The 18010-nt window shown below is 43.0% G+C and overlaps 1 long non-coding RNA gene across 1 annotated transcript in view; it reads right to left on the reverse strand.

The window, feature by feature from the left end:
* LOC125160426 (uncharacterized) overlaps window positions 1-14205 on the reverse strand; it is a 129918-nt gene extending 115713 nt beyond the window's left edge. The window contains exon 1 of the long non-coding RNA XR_007150249.1: window positions 14131-14205. This is a non-coding gene — a long non-coding RNA (uncharacterized LOC125160426). The remainder of the gene's footprint in view (window positions 1-14130) is intronic.
* Window positions 14206-18010: the final 3805 nt, after the last annotated feature.

Raw genomic sequence — 18010 nt, forward strand, 5'->3', positions numbered from 1 at the left:
TCCTTTCTAGCTCCCAAGTCTGCCTACATCCATCCCCTGGCCTGTGGCAGCCTTTCTCCACCTTCAAAGCCAGCAGTGGAGTCTCTTCAAACCTTTCCCGGCTTTTGGGCTCATACTGTCTATTGTCTCTCTGATCTACTGCCTCCTTCTTATAAGAACCCTTGCTAACTACTGGGCTCACCTGAATAATCCAGCACATTCTCCCCGCCCCCCCCCCCCCCCCCCGCCCCGTCAAAATCCTTAACTTAATCACACCTGCAAAGTCCCTTTTGTCGTATAACATAACTTATTCACAGGTTCAGGGAAGAAGGACAAGGCCATCTTAGGGACCATCATTTAGCCTACCACAAGTCCAGTTTTGAGTTATTTACAAATTGGATCCTTAACATACAAACAAAACGACATTGTTAAAATTTATAATGATAGTACCTATAAAGTTGAATGCAGATATATCTTTTGAACTCATTTTGTCAACAAATATTCTTCAAGATCTATATATAAGTCTTTGCCACTCTTTCAACTGCCAGCTTCAGAGTCCCCTCTTTTTGAAAAATTTATTTTTTTTTTGAGAGAGAGAGAGAGAGAGAGTACAAGCAGGGGTGGGCAGAAAGAGAAGGGGACAGAGGATCTGAAGGAGGCTCTGTGCTGACAGCAGAGAGCCCTATGTGGGGCTTGAACTCACGAACCGTGACATCATGAGCTGAGCCGAAGTCGAGCGCTTAACTGACTGAGTCCCCCAGGCCCCCCAAGAGTCCCCTCCTTGATGACGTCTTCTTTATTGCCCTCAAGAAGCTTTCTTTTTCTCAACATCTATGCAGAGCCAGCCAGAGTAAGAACTCCGTAATTGTTAGCTGGCATTACTATAATTACTTCTCCATGCTTCTCTCCTCTGTTGGCCTCTAACCTACCATTTCTTAAAGCATGTGCCATAAAACACTTGTCCCATGAGATTGTACCAAATAAAACAGCTTTATGGTCAAAACATTTCAGGAAACACTGTATATCTTATTTTTCTTCTTGGAGATTCATGGTGCACATCAACATATTAAAGGCTCTGAGAAGTCCTACAGTGTTGATGGGTGGAGATGAGGTTAATTTAACACAACATTTTTCAAGGAATCTCTTTCTCCTATAAAACTGATGCACATCCCATTGCCAGAAACACTGCTCTACATTCCTTGGGGTAAGGACCAAATTGTGTCCTTCTTTGTATCTTCTGGGCAGGCCTATTCCTGGGCTATTATTATAAGTACTTGATAAATATATGTTGAGTGAACGCAAGGCCAAGGGGAAATCAAAATTGATAAGACAAGATTTCTTCCATCAAGTTGCTAAATATGAGTAAGACAGATGCATAATTATTTATATAGTAGTAGGTAAATGAAATATGGTCTAACCTAGGATTGTCAATAAGAAGGAGAAAATCAAATCCAAATGCTGAAGACCAACCTAAGAGTTAAACAGAACTGAAGCAGGTAATTCAAGTAGCCCTTTGAACTTTGTGGATTGCCCTTTCTCAAAAAGGAAACAAGAATATTAGATCTGTGTGGCACAGAGCAGAAGAGAAAGAAGTAGCTGTCTTCAGATAAAGAATGAAAATTATTATAGAAAAGATTAAGCTAGGAATAAAACGCCCAAGTCATGGCTCTATTGCATCCCGAATGATGGCTGGGAACCCAGTACTCACATCCAATTGTGCCTATGAATGTGCAGGCGGTCAGTTTGAGGGCAAGAGCCCGGAGCTCGTTGCCAAAGGTTGTGCGTGAGTTTTCCAATCCTAGCTGCCATCATTTATCAGAAACAAAGGTCCTTCTGACATGGACAGCAGTGATGGCTCCACTCAGAATGGCAGCAAAGGCCAGGGCAATCTCTGGTTGAACCAGTCATACCAACAGCTGCTCTGCCGCCATGCTGGGTTCCTCTGCTGGTTGACTCTGAGAGCTAATTCAACCAAGGTCACAAAGGGGCAGGAGCAGTCTTTTCTAAAAAACAAACAAAACTAGGTCATGCAAGGAGAGAAAGAAGTTGGTATGGCTCAGTGGAAAGGGGCGAATGGTTTTGGGGCCACCAGAACGATCTGGGTTTTAATCCTGATTCTGACACCCTTGGCCATGAGCAAGTTACTTAACCTCTATGAGCTTGTGTCTTCAGTTGATGAATTTGCATATAACTTCTGTGTTGGGTTGTTCCAAGTCCCAGAAATCGGTGTTATAATGTGCACAAAGTAGGCATGCAGTAAATAATAGAATAGGATTATATAATAAATAATGTTTACTAATATATAATAGCATTTATATTAATGTAATAAGATATACTCTAGTAAAATATAATAAATTATAAATTTATAATAAGCCATAAATAAGTTATTAATAAATGATGGTGGGATAACATCTGTGAATTTCTAATCTTTGTTGCCTCCATCCCTCTTCCAAAATTTCTTTTTATCCCATAACCATGTTGCTCATTTGGGAAGTTGTACATTCTGGGTTCACTGTCTCAGGAAATAGAGGAAGTAGCAGAAAAGCAGATAAAAAGGAGACTCTTCTGGATTTTGCGTTTAAAGAAATTAGGCAATGCAGGAACAGAAAGGAAGACTCATGGCATACACTTGTGCTGACCAATATGGTAGCCACTAGCCATGTGTGGCTACTGACTGCCTGAAATGTGGTTGCTCTGGTGTTCTAAGTATACAACACAAACAGGGTTTCAAAGACTTAATACAAAAAGGAATGTCAAATACTTCATTACTTATTTAAAAAATTGATTATATGTTGAAATTATAGCATTTTATTGGGTCTAGTAAAATACCTGATTACAATCAATTTCACCAGTTTCCTTTTTTAAAAATAATGGAACTACTAGAAAGTGACGTATGTGGCTCACCATTTATGGCCCACATTCCATTTCTATTAGACAACATTGATCAAGACAATAAAGGAGAGAAAGGACTCATGATGTGGTCAATAGTTTGGGGAGAAAAATCTATTCAGTCAGAGCAAGTTTGTTTGTTTGTTTTTTGTGGGTTTTTTTTTTTTTTTTTTTTTGCCCCTGGGATTAGAAAAGAATCCCTGGCCTGGGTAAGGAGGGTCAAAGGCTTGCCATGAGAGCTAAGATACAAGTTTATTCCTTTGTTCGGCATGACCTGTAAGTCTCTAGCCTAAGACTTGAAGAGGGGGTGTCGCTGTCCCCAGATAGGGTTTCGGGATCAAGGATCAAGGATTCCAAACTTTGCCAGGAAGAATTCTGATGTGGCAGCAGGATTCTAGACAAGAGATGACCATAGGTGGTCTCAGCTAACAGGGTCTTAGTGGCCTCATTAGGTTTACCCTACTCCAGGATAAGAATTCCCCTGCACCTCAGTGTTTGTCCCCAGGCACAGTAAAGCAACTCTTGGATCTGAAAGGGCTTCATGGTAGGAAGGAAGGGCTAATGCAGCAGTGAGCTGACAGATGGTTAGCCTACTAGACTTGATGTGCTCAGCACAGATTCTTCTACTGGGCTGATCATCTGGACTCCTGGCTGCTAAAGGTGTGTATTGTGGACACCTCACACTTATACCCCTCTAAAGGGGATTGCCCTGCGCTGACTGGACCATTCCTCCCAGAGACGCCCAGACAGTCATGGAGGGCACACTTCCTTTCATAGCTTTGGCACAGTATGATTCTCAACCTTAGAGCTTAGCAGCAACCTTGGGAAAGGAAGACAGATCCTAAATTGGTGGGGAGTAAGTTTCTCCTATCTTTGTTGAAAAAGGATTTGAAATAGTAATTAAGACAGAGTGTAGTAAAATTGAGTTTTATTCCTTGTATACTTGAATCATGAATCGAGATTCAGTCTTTGTTGTCAGATTACTAAGGCACTGCAAGCTAATAAAAAGGTGGGACAAAGTGCATGTGAGAGAAAAAGTACATCTGGTGACAAATACATACAACTTTCTTAAAAAGAAGAAAAAAAGAATTATATGGTATTAGTCCTGTATGAGCTATTTGTAATGCTGATGAGAAATATTTATATATTCCAGTGGTTACAGGATTCAATGTCCAGGTGGATGTTAAATGTCCTGTGACGAATCTGGAATGATCGTAGCAACACCATAAATATCTCATTAACACAGTGCCACAACCCATAAAAAGAAAGCGCTTACTGACTTTATTCATGTGGTCACCATATTTTCTCAAGAATTGTACAAACATTTAGATTTGTTTAATTCAAGGGAAAAACAATTTGGTTTTATTGTATTAATCAATTTTTTTTTCAAGTAAGCCCTATGCCCGAAGTGGGGCTCAACCTCACAACCCTGGGATCAAGAGTCGTATGCTCTACTGACTGAGCCAGCCAGGAACCCCAAGGGGAAAAACAATCTGGACCAGAGGAAGGTGCCAGGAGCTCCTGGAACTTTGACTTCTTCATGGATATCATTTAATGCGACAGGTTTCTCTGCTTGTATTTGTTTGCCCGATTAATTAGACCAACTCCAGTTTACATGTTTAACCCATCCAAATTTATAAAGGAGCAAATAAGAACTTAAAAACCCCAAATTCAGAAACAAAAAAAGGGTCAAACTCCCAAGGTTGTGGAAAAAGGACTCATTGTTCCGCCAAGTATTTGTCAGTGTCAAATGTGCTAGTCGATTCTTCCTTCTCTTTCGCCCGCCTTCAACAATTCCTCTGTGTTCCCTACGCTACTTTCCCCTTAATTTGATTTGGAACTCGCATGCAGTCTCCACTATGTTGTCCTTAACCATTTTCTGTACAGTTTATCTTATTCTTTTGGGTCACTTATTCATGGAATTCAAGAAATGTTTCCAGAGTTCCTGTCATGTGCCAAGCGCTGTGCTGGGCACCAAAGTGACCAAAATAAGTCTTGCTCTCTGCCTTCTTGAAGCTCACAACAAGCAAACTGCCATCCACTGGGCTAAGAGACAACATCAGACCTACGTTTTTTTTTTTTTTTTAACATTTATTTATTTTTGAGAGAGAGAGGCAGAGCATGAGCAGGGGAGGGGCAGAGACAGAGGGAGACATGGAATCCGAAGCAGGCTCCAGGCTCCGAGCTGTCACCACAGACCCCGATGTGGGGCTCAAACTCACAAACCGTGAGGCCATGACCTGAGCTGAAGTCGGACACTTAACTGACTGAGCCACCCAGGTGCTCCTCGAGACCTGCATTTTGAATCTGGTTTCTTTCCAGCAGCTTTTATTCCACCTAATATTTGTAGTTGGTCATAGAAGCAGTGATTAATGTCTATTAACCCAACAGGGCAGGGTACATGTGGCTTTAAAACATGCTAATTCTTTCCTCATCACAACAGCCCCATTATTTCCATCTCATAGGAGGAAAACTGACTCCGAGTTCACACAGGAGACCACGACTGGTTCTAACTTCTGTTTTATTGTTCGCCCCCACCCCTGAAATTATTAAGTGGACCATGTGTATGTAATAGCTCATTCCTTCTGGTTTTAGAACCCTTCTGTTCTGGTGGTGTTAACCTCCCTCCTTTATGTTGATGGCACACTGGAAGGGAAGTGATGAATCAATGCCTGTTGAAGAATCATGAGGGTACCTAATAAAGAGAGTTGGCGGTCACTGAAAATCTTTCAGACTAAAGGTATGCATCTCCAACAAAAGGATTTGCAGGTGCTGCAACAAAGGTTGATAGTTTTTCCATAGCTGAATTTGCCCCTTCTGCCTTAATAATGGAACACCCATTCTTTAGCTGAGACCATGACCACCCAAAAGAAAGATGACATTTCCCAGCCTCTCTTGCAGCTATGGTGACCAGGCCATTGAATTTTGGCCAATGGTATACAAAGGGACTGGTCTGTGCAGCTTCCAAGAAGTGTCCTTAATGGAAAGAAGTGTGATCTTTTATGCCAATTCCTATTGACTGAACACAGATTTGAAGGCTGGGGCTCAAGCAGTCAGGTTGGCACATGAGGTTAAAGTAGCGTATTGAGGCTAATGGAACAGGAAGCTGAAAGATTAGGGAGCACCCCAGCAGACCTGGGCAGCTTACCTTTGGACTTTGCTTATGTAAGAGAGAATAAAACTTCCATCGAGGTATCTATTTCCTTGGGTTTTATGTCACTAGCAACCTAATGTAATCTTATTAAGCAGCCACTATGGCAGGCTAGCAGGGAAATGAACATACAGGCAGCGACTTTCCTGGTATCCTTGAGTCAGGTGGTTACAGAGACTCCCTCCTTAGGGGTTTGTTCATATACCGTACTTAAACCAGAATGCAACTTGGTAAGACAACAGTTTGTTAATGATCAGAATGCATTCTGGTAACCATATTTCAGGGGACAAAACCTCTGTTCCTGGAAGATCCTGGGGGAGTCACCCACCCCTGAGTCTGGTCTTTGTACAGCCGTCCCTTGGGAAGCCTGTTTGTGACAGGAGCCATCACTTCTATCACCTCAGCCCGGGGAGTCACAAACTGCCCTGACCGCCTCGTACTCAAGATGACTTTGTGAAAAGAAGCCCAGAGGACAGAGAACACAGAACAACTGGATCAAATGTACGACTTGGAAATAGTGGTACAGACTGGATTGGAGAGGGAGGGATGTCACATCGGGAACAAGGAGAAAAATTGGGGGGGGGGATACTGAAATCATCCAGAGGAGAAGTGACAAGAGGTGGAGCTAAGGCACTGCCCATAAGAATGTAAAGGAAGCAACAGTTTAATTTTAATTGCTGTGGGCATGGATTTCATAGTGAGTATTCACGGAGGCAAAAGAGGGGAATATTACCAATGAAGTCCTGCTTAAAAGTGGGCAGAAGAGTGAGAGCCAGCAATGTAAATGGGGAAAATATAACCACCAAGATAGGGAGAAGACCAAGAGAGACAGGCATCACCAAACAGTGTGTGTGTGTGTGTGTGTGTGTGTGTGTGTGTGTGTGTGTGTGTGTTTTCTAATGTTTATTTATTTGTGAGAGAGTGCAGGTTGGGGAGGGGCACAGAGAGTGGAACAGAGGATCCAAAGCAGGCTCTGCACTGACAGCAGTGAGCCCAGTATGGGGATCAAATTCATGAAACGAAAGATCATGACCTGGGCTGAAGCTGGACGCTCAACCGACCGAGTCACCCAGGTGCCCCGAGAGTGTGTTTTTAAAGAGACGGTGGTAAACAGAGTAAAGAGGACTAAAGAGAGGAAGCAGGATAAGGGGGGAAATGTATCCCTTGGCCTCGGCAACATGGTGTGGCCACTGGGAACTCTATCCTAGGCAGATCTGGTAGACTGATGGACGTGGAAGACAGATTGCAGTTGACTGAGGAGCTAAGCTTCTCCTCCATCCTCCAGTAATGGAAGACATGGGGTGAAGTGCTGTTTCTAAATGGTTACTCAATACAGAAAGTGTTGGAACACAGACATCAGATGAAGGTAATTCTTACAAGAAGCTTGATTTGATAACATGGAACATTCCAAGGCATACTTATGTTATCTTTGGCACACTGGCAACGGTACGAACACAAAAGCCTCAGCATCGTGACTGCCCTCGACTGTTTTGCACATCTTGACTACTGCCCAGTTGGTCCAAAATCAACGAAGAAATTATGCACATGGGTGCGATAACAATATACCAAATGTTTGTGGCCCACACCAAGAGAGAGTCATGAAAAGTTCTGCTAATTAGGTCCTGTTTATATTTCCATTATCATGGCTAATTACCTGTTTTATTTAATGATATGCCTTATTAAGTATCACTAGGGCACTTGTTCCTCAGCATATTTTAAACATCCGACAATGCCTTCTCTATCTGTTGGGTGTCCTTACCAGCCAAGGTTTTGCTTGTATTAGGAAGCAACAGGTAAATGGAACATGGCATGCCAATTATTGAAGGTACTCCCTCCCTTTGTTCTTTTGCTGCGAACTATGGCCACAGGCTGGTCCGATTTTAGCATCAGAAGCAAAGGAAAAATTATAAATGCTATTTAGGTTAACAGTTTTCCCCCCAGGAGTGGGGAGAAGATCTCTTGATGGAATGTGGGAATTTTATTCCAGTTACAAGACAAAACTGAAAGTCACCATCTAATGCATTTCCGTAAAACTGCTACAACTTTGTTCCTTAAAACTGTTCACACGTGGCAACTATGACAACAGAATGCCTATAGAATTGTGTTTCTCGGAAAAAAAAAAAGTAGACATTTGGCTTCTATCATGGTAAGTTCCAGGTGTTTGAAACGATGATTGGTGGTCTGTAAGATAATGGAGGCAATATCTGCATTTTATGAATGCGAGAGAATGAAGCTCATAGGGGACAAGGGACTGTCACGGAATTGTCAAGTGTGGAAACGGCAAAGTTAGAACTAGAATTCTCATCTCTTGCTTCTTCCTACTGGCGTCCACCCCACATAGTTCATGCTGGAAAGGTAGGTGATGGTTCCTTCAAAAAAAATTTTTTTTTAACATTTATTTATTTTTGAGAGACAGAGAGAGACAGAGCTTGAGTGGGGGAGGGACAGACAGAGAGGGAGACACAGAATCTGAAGCAGGCTCCAGGCTATCCAGGCTATCAGCACAGACAGAGCCCGATACGGGGCTCGAACTCACAGACTGTGAAATCATGACCTGAGCTGAAGTCAGATGCTTAACTGACTGAGCCACCCAGGCTCCTCAGTGATGGTTACCTTTATGTGTGAACTTGAGGGGGCTAAGGGATGCCCAGAGAGCTGGTCCAACATTACTCCTGGATGTGTCTGTGTGGGTATCTCGGGAAGAGATCAGCATTTAAATCCGTAGATGGAGTAAAGAAGATTGCCCTCACCAACGTGGGCGAGCAATATCAAATCCGCTGAGGGCCTGAATTGAACAAAAAAGCAGAAGGAGGGTTGATTGGCTCTCTTTTTATGGGAGCTGGGACATTAATCTGCTGCCCTTCGACAGAGGCGTTCCTAGTTCTCAGGTCTTGGGACTGAGACAGGAACTTCTATCATTAGCGTCTCTGGTTCTTGAACCTTTGAATTCGACTGAATTACTCCTCTGGCTTTCCTGGGTCTCCAGCTTGTAGAAGGCAGATTGTGGAAGTTCTCAGCTTCCATAATTGTGTGAGCCAACCCCTATAATAAGTCTCCTCTATATATGTGTCTATATAATCTTATTTGTTCTATTTCTCTGGAGAACCCTGACCGATACAGCAGCTCAGCTCTGGGGTCACACAGACCTCACGCTGAAGGATTCACCCTCTGTCTCATTTGCCTCGTCAGGAGAATGGAATCACAGAAGTCACTACTGTGTGATTGTGTTGATGGTGAAACGAAAAAAAATACATAGGATGTTCCCACCCAGGACTTGGCACATGGTGATTATCCAGAAAGCATCAGCTACCTTTACTAACACAGACCTAGCACGCTGGGGCTTTGCTGGGCATATCCCAATCTTAGGAATATAAGTCTAGAATCCCTATAAATATACTGGAATGCGGTCAGCGTTCACCAGATTCCAATCTGTCTGGTCTTCAGACACTTGGCTGGTGGTCAGTTTCAGCTTAGATCCATCTATCCCATATTCAAACACCAAAGGTATGTGAGAAAAAACATACGTACGTTGTTTTCTACCTATGTGTATCTAAGTGAACTGATCAGCGGACAAACACTATATGGGATCTTGTGACTTAATTGAGGCCACACCTCTGAAGCTGAGCAGAGAAACGAACAATACTGCATCGGGCTTCTGTCCCGTTACCTGAATGCTTTGGGCAAATTACTCAGCCTCTGTGTGCCTCTGTTTACTCATCTACAAAATGGGGATAAAAGAGGACCTCCCTCTTAGGTTGTGAGGATAAAATGAGAGGCTGCAAGGGCACCTGGGTGGTCCAGCTGGTTGAGTGCCCGACTCTTGATTTCGGCTCAGGTCGTGATCTCACGGTGCGTGGCTTCCAGCCCTGTGTCAGCTCTGCGCTGACATCACGGAGTCTGCTTGGGAGTCTCTCTCTCCCTCTCTCTGCCCCTCCTCCCTTGTTCTCTCCCTCTCTCTCAAAATAAAAACTAAAAAATAAAAAAATAAAAAATAGACACACAAAGCGCTTAGCCAGAGAGAGTTCATCGTAAGTCCTCAACTATTGGGCCACTGGCATTATTTCTATCTCCCCTGTTGTCCCCATCATCTCATTGTGGAGCTTGGTTCAAACGGGAAACAGGATATACAAACGCCACCTGTAATTTAGTTATTTATTAAAAAAAATTTTTTTTTCCAACGTTTATTTATTTTTGGGACAGAGAGAGACAGAGCATGAACGGGGGAGGGGCAGAGAGAGAGGGAGACACAGAATCCGAAGCAGGCTCCAGGCTCTGAGCCATTAGCACAGAGCTCGACGCGGGGCTCAAACTCCCGGACCGCGAGATCGTGACCTGGCTGAAGTCGGACGCTTAACCGACTGCGCCACCCAGGCGGCCCCACAACCTGTAATTTAAAGAGCTGTGAATGTGTATTGACAGCATCAGGCAGGCTGAAAGAGGCCCATTCTTGATCCTCTGCTGCAGCCTATCCCTCTTGCGGCCAAGCAGGTGGGGTGAAACGGGGAGGAGAAACCCTGCGTCCAGGATTTCCTGGGCCACGGAGTTCACAGGCTTAGATCACTCACATAAGAGAAGCCTCACGGGACTAGAGCATGACCTGGTCTCTCCTCGCCGTAATTTCCCACCCTCTCTGCTCTCAACCTTTCCTTGGCTGTTGATAAGAGCTTTCCTTGCTGTCTGATGGTGTATAAAGATCTCCGTTCCGGTTCTGGGTGCCTGTGCTAAAGATGTTGAGGATGACGGGAAGTCACATGCGTGAAGCACCAGTCCAACCTGTATCGTGCACACGGATCACAAGGTGAACTTGGGGGGTACGAGCCCCCAATCTCTGGACTCAGCCAGTTCAGCAGAGTAATCTGCTCCTTTCTAAGCACCAGTCCAGATGGTCCAACGTAGGGTCATCCCTGAACCGCACAGTGAGAAAAATGGTTCTAACGCATGCTCACATCAATACTCTCTCGCTTTGAAACTTGTTGCTTAAGTAAGAAAATATTGGCTCTGGCACGCAGGGACTGCTTGTGCTCCATCCATGTTAGGGCACCACCCGTCCCGCACCGCCAAGTCATTTCCTGAGATAGGCTTTAATATCAAGAAGCACTTTTAAAGTCCACTTGAAAAAATCACATTAACTTTTTAGCCAAAGGAAGAAACAGAATCAAGCACAGCATTGGAGAAAAAGGATACAATTAAAACGATTTTTTTTTTTAATCACGATCTTTTTTAAAAAAAAATTTTTTTTTAAAATTTTTTTTCAACGTTTAATTTTTTTTTTTTGGGGGGAAAGAGAGAGACAGAGCGAGACAGAGCATGAACGGGGGGAGGGGCAGAGAGAGAGGGAGACACAGAATCGGAAACAGGCTCCAGGCTCCGAGCCATCAGCCCAGAGCCGGACGCGGGGCTCGAACTCACCGACCGCGAGATGGTGACCTGGCTGAAGTCGGACGCTTAACCGACTGCGCCACCCAGGCGCCCCTAAATCATGATCTTAAGATGCCAAACTTACTCCTTTGGTTAATGGAAGAAAAGAGGGTATTTATTCAAAACCCACTGGCCAATTGACGAGGACTTGGATTTAGAATAGATTCCTGCCATGTGGACCAAACTCCCGAAGGAGAGACGTAGCACGGTGTAACAGAGAGAGCACAGATATTTCTATTGGAAGACTTGTATCTGAATCCTGGTTCTATCAATCCAGTCATGTGACCTTAACCTCTCGGCTTCCCAAGGGGAATAAGGGTGTGGTAAACATTAGTGATAATGTGTATCACTTGCTTAGCCCAGCTATTTGTAGTATTCATGATCATTGCTATTGTCATTTATCTTCTCTTCCCTTTGATCAGTAAGGTGGGAAACATAATGGTACTATTTTATAACTCTGCTATGAGGATTACTAAACTAGATTATTACTAGGCTACACATTTAGTGCTTATGATGCACCAGGAACTATTCTAAGCACTTTACATACAGCAACTCACTTAATACTCACAACAACCCTATGAAGTTCTCCCCATTTTACAGATGAGGAAACTGAGGCTCAGAGCTATTGAGCTCATTACTCAAGATCACACAGCCAAAACGGGTAAAGCAAGACTGTCGTATGTGAAGAGGTCCACTCAGTACCTGGCTCATGGCAGAGTCTCAATAAAAAACAATATTCATGGTGTTGTGTGGAGAGAGTACCTTTCCTAAGGGGCTGCCTTAGGAATATGAGAATCATGGCTGGGTAGATAGTCCACATTGGTCAGCAAGTTAGTACCGATGGAAGTTCATTCTTTGATGGATGATGGGTTTGGTGTTGCCCTCACTAACAAAAAGAGATACCTCTAAGCTATGAGCTGCAAACAAGGATGCACATGTATTTAAAAAGGGATTGGGTCAAATTCATCCCATGTGGTCCCCAAATTAATAATACCTGTCTACAAAGAAACTCCTACACTGAAACTGTTATACCGAAATTTCCCTGTTTAGTCCTGAGACTATGACCATGTTGCAAAGGAGCAGTTCTTTAGATGGGCTGGGAAAAAAAAATCCTCTCTTATAAGTTATGTTTTGATGGGCCAGCATTAGACACAATAAAGGCAGTGATATTTAAGTTGATCAGGGACAGATGTTTAACATATTTTACGTAAGAACTGTAGACACGGTTAACTGCCAAAACAGACTGTTTCCTGAAACATTGGACAGATGGAACCAGGAAGATGTACTCCTGAGGAGTCTGAACTCCTCAAAGTGACCCTAACGTGAAAAAAAAAATTAGTTTTGATCAAAGTACTTCCGTTATTTCGATTCTTTTGTTTCTGTACTTTGTTCACTTTTTCATGGCTACAAAGGTATGTGGGATGTAAAATTTCTCTTTCTCCCTCTGTGTGTGTGCGCGCGTGTGTGCGTGCGTGTGTGTGTGTGTGTGTGTGTTACACATGTGTGAGTATCCCTGGTTTCAAAAGCATACTTTGTTTTCTTTTCTTTCTATCATTCACTGTGGGAAAACCCAATGTGCAGTACACATTGTTGGCTCCCTCCCCAGCATCTGCTCTCCTATACTCTTGCCAACAGCCCCTGATTTCCATTCGGGGATCTGGGGTCCCAGGGATGTTGACTCCATACCTTGTCACTGCCTGCCTTGTTCCTCCTTAAATATGGCAGGCAGGGTCCCACTCCCGTGCCTTCTCTACCTCTCTGATCTGGTGGAGAACATCTCAGTGAACAAGACAAGCGACGACCTTGACTGAGTTTAATAGTCTTCCCCCCAATTTCTCTTTTTTGCTCAAAGAAGAAAATTGGCCAGTAAAATCAGATGAATGTTAAGCATTCACCGTTCAATGTTGCACGAGGAGTTTGCACCAACATTCTGCCCTGGTAAGAATTTAAGAGGATGTGTAGGAAGTCCTTCTTGGGTGCATGAAGAACAATGTGCCATTCAGTTGTGGAGAGAAGGCTTTGTTGAAAACAACTGAAAGAGTTATTCTCTGGGTGGGGTTTCGATCTTGCCGCATTTACATAGCACTGGCTAGCCTGCTGATACTTAATGAAACTTAAAAATAAAAACATCTGGAAAGTGTGCCAACCGATGCCGGCCTCACCGGTTCAGCTTTCTGGCTTGCCTCAAGTCATTTTAATAAAGTATGTTAACTCTACCAGGGTCTTGAAGGAATTCTCATTCTATAATCTGGCCCTCTCTACTGCTACAAGACTTTTGGAAATCGGCCCGCGAATTTAATGAAATACTTAAAATAATACTCTAGGAGACTTAAATCTTGATAATTATGCAAGGAGTTGTACTTCAGGTATATTATATGATCCTAAAATGGCACATTGTGCCTAGAATTCTGATGGTTGCACCTTAAAGGAGCTGCGGTTACCAGGATCAAATTTAAATAGAGTCTTCAATTCGCAGATGACCCAAAATGAAATTCATGCAACTAACAGTAGGGAGACATGGTGCTATACCACTCTCTTGAGTTTGCCTTCTAATGACTCCGTTTAATTTCCTGTTTTAAAGAAAAAACTTGAATGGAATTTCTTCTTAAGGGATTGTTTGGTTTAAATCTGATCCTCCCAAATGCGAAATCCCTCCTAAATCCCTCCTTTGAGGATTTGGACTCCAGACTCACCTGAAGGTATCATTTCAGTTCTTGGACGAGAGACACCCTCTTCATCATTCCAGAGCAATCCGAGAAAGTCCTCTGCCACAAACGGCACCAGCAAATGTACAAAGCTCACTTTGTTCTGTGGGAAATAAAATGGACTTTTAACAGCGCATCCTCGGACGGAACGAGGAAGAGCCTTCACCTGGGCACCACCGCGAGTCAGAATCATTGCTGTTCACAACAACAGCCGTGACTGCCACTCACGCACGTGGTGTTCACTGTCTCTCTGTCTTGTTTCATTCAAGTATCACAATATCTGCGTTTTGCTGGCAACTCCAATCTGGACTTTTTGCTATTAAACTTGGCTAGGAACATGAGTAGTTAGTTAGACCAGAGAGCCTAAGAGCAAGGCCTCCATACTTCTCCGGCCACGGGCAGTTAGTGGAGCGAAAGTCCTCTCAGTCCACCCAGCCACGCTCGCCCACTTCCCAGGGGAAAGAAAGGTCACTGATAAAATGAAGGGTCAGTGTCGAAGAAAATTATGCTGGAATTATGCATACACCGGCTTTAGCAATTGCCAGGAGGACGACCCGTTTGGAACCACGTCACGAAAGGTACGTGCAAGGTGAACGCATGGGAAGTCATACGCTGGACATACCGCTCACACAAATAGGAATTTCTACACATTGTCAAGTTCAGCAAACAAGTCCACAAACTCAGTCACCGGGAGCTTTAACCAAGAGCAATTTAAGATTAAGAAAGACACACCGTGAGGAGAATTTGAAAATTACCGTCAAGTAACGTAACACACCACAATGTATTCTAACCCGCAAGGCTCAGGGATTCCAGTGCTCAGCTGGGGGCTATACACACAGTAAGGGCTTCAGAGTTCCCTGAAACCTTCAGCAGAAAGATTTCTAAGCAGAACTCAGAAATGAAAGCCAGAGTCATCTTCTAGTTCTAATGAATGAATATCAGGTTTTTGAAAACTCTGAATAATTCACTTTTTGGGTTACTAGGAAGTAGCCCTTAATTATGCATGAAAATAAAAGTCCATGGAATCACCCAGAAGCCCCCAAAGAAATAACATACCTTTAAAACATTTTGGCTTTGGGGGATAATTTTAGCTTTCCATTCAGTCGTAAGAAATTATACAGAGAGATCCAGTGTGCCCTTTACCTGGTTTACTGCAATGGTAGTATCTTGTAAACTACAGTCAATATCACAACCACAACACGGACACCAGTATGATCTAGATACAGAACATTTCCATCAACACGAGAATCTCTCATGTTTTCTTTCTATAGACAGACTCCACTCATCGCCCATGGTCACCCTCTTTTGAACCCCAGGCAACCATAACCTGGTATCCATTTCTATAATTTTTTCATTTCGAGAACGTTGTATCAATGGGATGATTCACTATGTGACCTTTTGGGAAGCTGCCACCTTGCTTTCCAGAACGATGGTACCATTTTGTTTTCTCTCCAGAAGTGCAAGAGTGATCCAGTTTGTTTACATCATCTCCAGCATTTGGTGTGGTCTCTATTTTTTATTTTAGCCATTCTGATAGGTGTGGAGTGATATCTTATTGAGGTTTCAAATTTGCATTTCTCTAATGGCTGATGATGTTGAATCTGTTATGTGTTTACTTGCCATCAGTATATCCTCTTCAGGGAAATATCTTTTTATGGCTTTTGCTCATTTTCTAGTTGCCCTATCTTTTTTTTACAGGCGAGCTTGAGAATTCTTTTGTAGTCTAGATACTAGTCCTTTGTTGGATACGTGTTTTTCTCAGTCTATGCTTATCTTTTCATCCCCTTGCAAGATATTTTGCTGAGCACAAGTTTTTAATTTGGACGAAATCCAACTTATAATTTTTCTTCTTTTACGGAACATACTTTTTGATGTCAAGTCTAAGGATGCTTTGTCTATTCCCAGATCCCAAATATGTTCTACTATGTTTTTTTTAATTGTTTTATGTTTCTACATTTAATTCTGTGGTCCATCTTGCATTTGTTTTTGTATAAGGCGTGAGGTTTATTTGGAAGTTCAGGGTTTTTGCCTATGAATGTCCACTTCCTTCAGCACCATTTGTTGAAAAGCCTCTCTTTTCTCCATCGAATTATTATTCTCTTTTAAATGGTTATTTATTTTGTGTGTGAGAGAAAGAGCTTGAACAGGGTAGGGGTGGAGAGAGAGCCACACAAAGAGTATCCCAAGCAGGCTCTGTACTGCCAGCATGGAGCCCGATGCGGGTCTTGAAACCCAGGAACCATGAGATCGTGACCTGAACCAAAACCAAGAGTTGGAAGCTTAACCAATTGAGCTACCCAGATCTCTCCATTGAATTATTTGTAGACCTTTGTCAAAATCAGAGGGGTGTAATTGTGTGGATCTATTTCTGGGTTCTATGTTTGGTGCCATTGATCTATGCGTCTATCCCTCTGCCAACAGCACACAGTCTTGATTACTGTAGATATATAACATGTTCTGAAAATGAGTAGACTGATTGCTCCCACCTCTTCTTTTTCAAAATTATTTTGGACACTTTTAGTTCCTGTACCTTTCCATATAAATTTTAGAATAACCTTGCCTATACCTACAAACAATGTTCTGAGATCTTTATAGAAATTGCATGAAACCTGTATAAAACTGGCAGAAGGGGAGCTCCTGGGTGGCTCACTCAGTTGAGCGTCCGACTTTGGCTCCGGTCATGATCTCACGGTTCTTGGGTTCGAGCCCCACTTTGGGCTCTGGGCTGACAACTTGGAGCCTGGAGCCTGCTTCAGATTCTGTGTCTTCATCTCTCTGCCCTTCCCCTGCTCACGCTCTGTCTCTCAAAAATAAATAAAAATGTTAAAAAAATTAAAAAAATAAATGAAATTGGGGAAAGAAATAACAACTTGACTGTTGAGTCTTCTGATCCAGAACACACTACGTCTTTCCATTGATTCAGATCCTCTTTGATTTCCTTCACCAGCATTGTGTGCTTATCAGCATAGGCTTTCTGTACATACTTTATACAATATTTCTATTTTTTTGAGGGATTTTAATGGCATCATATCTTATTTTTAAAAAATGTTTATTGATTATTTTGAGAGAGAGAGAGAGAGAGAGAGAGAGAGAGAGAGAGAGAATGTGAGCAGAGGAGGGGTAGAGACAGAGAGGGAGAGAGAGAATCCCAAGCAGGCTCCACACTGTCAGCGCAGAGCATGATGCAGGACTTGAACTCATGAACCATGAGCTCATGACCAGAGGCGAAATCAAGAGTGAGCCACCCAGGCGCTCTGGCTTTATATTTTAAAATTCAGTGTCTGGGGGCGCCTGGGTGGCGCAGTCGGTTGAGCGTCCGACTTCACCCAGGTCATCATCTCGCGGTCCGTGGGTTCGAGCCCCGCGTTGGGCTCTGGGCTGATGGCTCAGAGCCTGGAGCCTGTTTCCGATTCTGTGTCTCCCTCTCTCTCTGCCCCTCCCCCATTCATGCTCTGTCTCTCTCTCTCCCAAAAATAAATAAAAAACGTTGGGAAAAAAAATTTAAAATTCAGTGTCTGTGTGTCATTGTTACTACATCAAAATAGAATTAATTTTTATATGTTTATTTTGTACACTGTGACCTTGCTGAACTCACTTATTAGTTCTAGAAGTTTGTTCGTAGATTCCTTGAGATTTTCTGTGAGACAATCATGTCACCTGTAAAGAGAAACAGTTGTACTTCCTCTTTCTGATTTGCATTCCTTTTCTTTCATTACTGCACTGGCTGGAACTTACAGCATTATGTTAACTAAGAGTGGCAAGAATGAGAATCCTTCCCTTGTTCCTGCTCTTAGGCACAAAGTACTCAGTCTTTTGCTATTAAATATAATGCCAGCTGTAGGTTTTTTGTATATGTTCTTTGCTGAGT

Source organism: Prionailurus viverrinus, chromosome A2 (assembly GCF_022837055.1).
Source record: "Prionailurus viverrinus isolate Anna chromosome A2, UM_Priviv_1.0, whole genome shotgun sequence".
NCBI classification, from domain to species: Eukaryota; Metazoa; Chordata; class Mammalia; order Carnivora; family Felidae; genus Prionailurus; species Prionailurus viverrinus.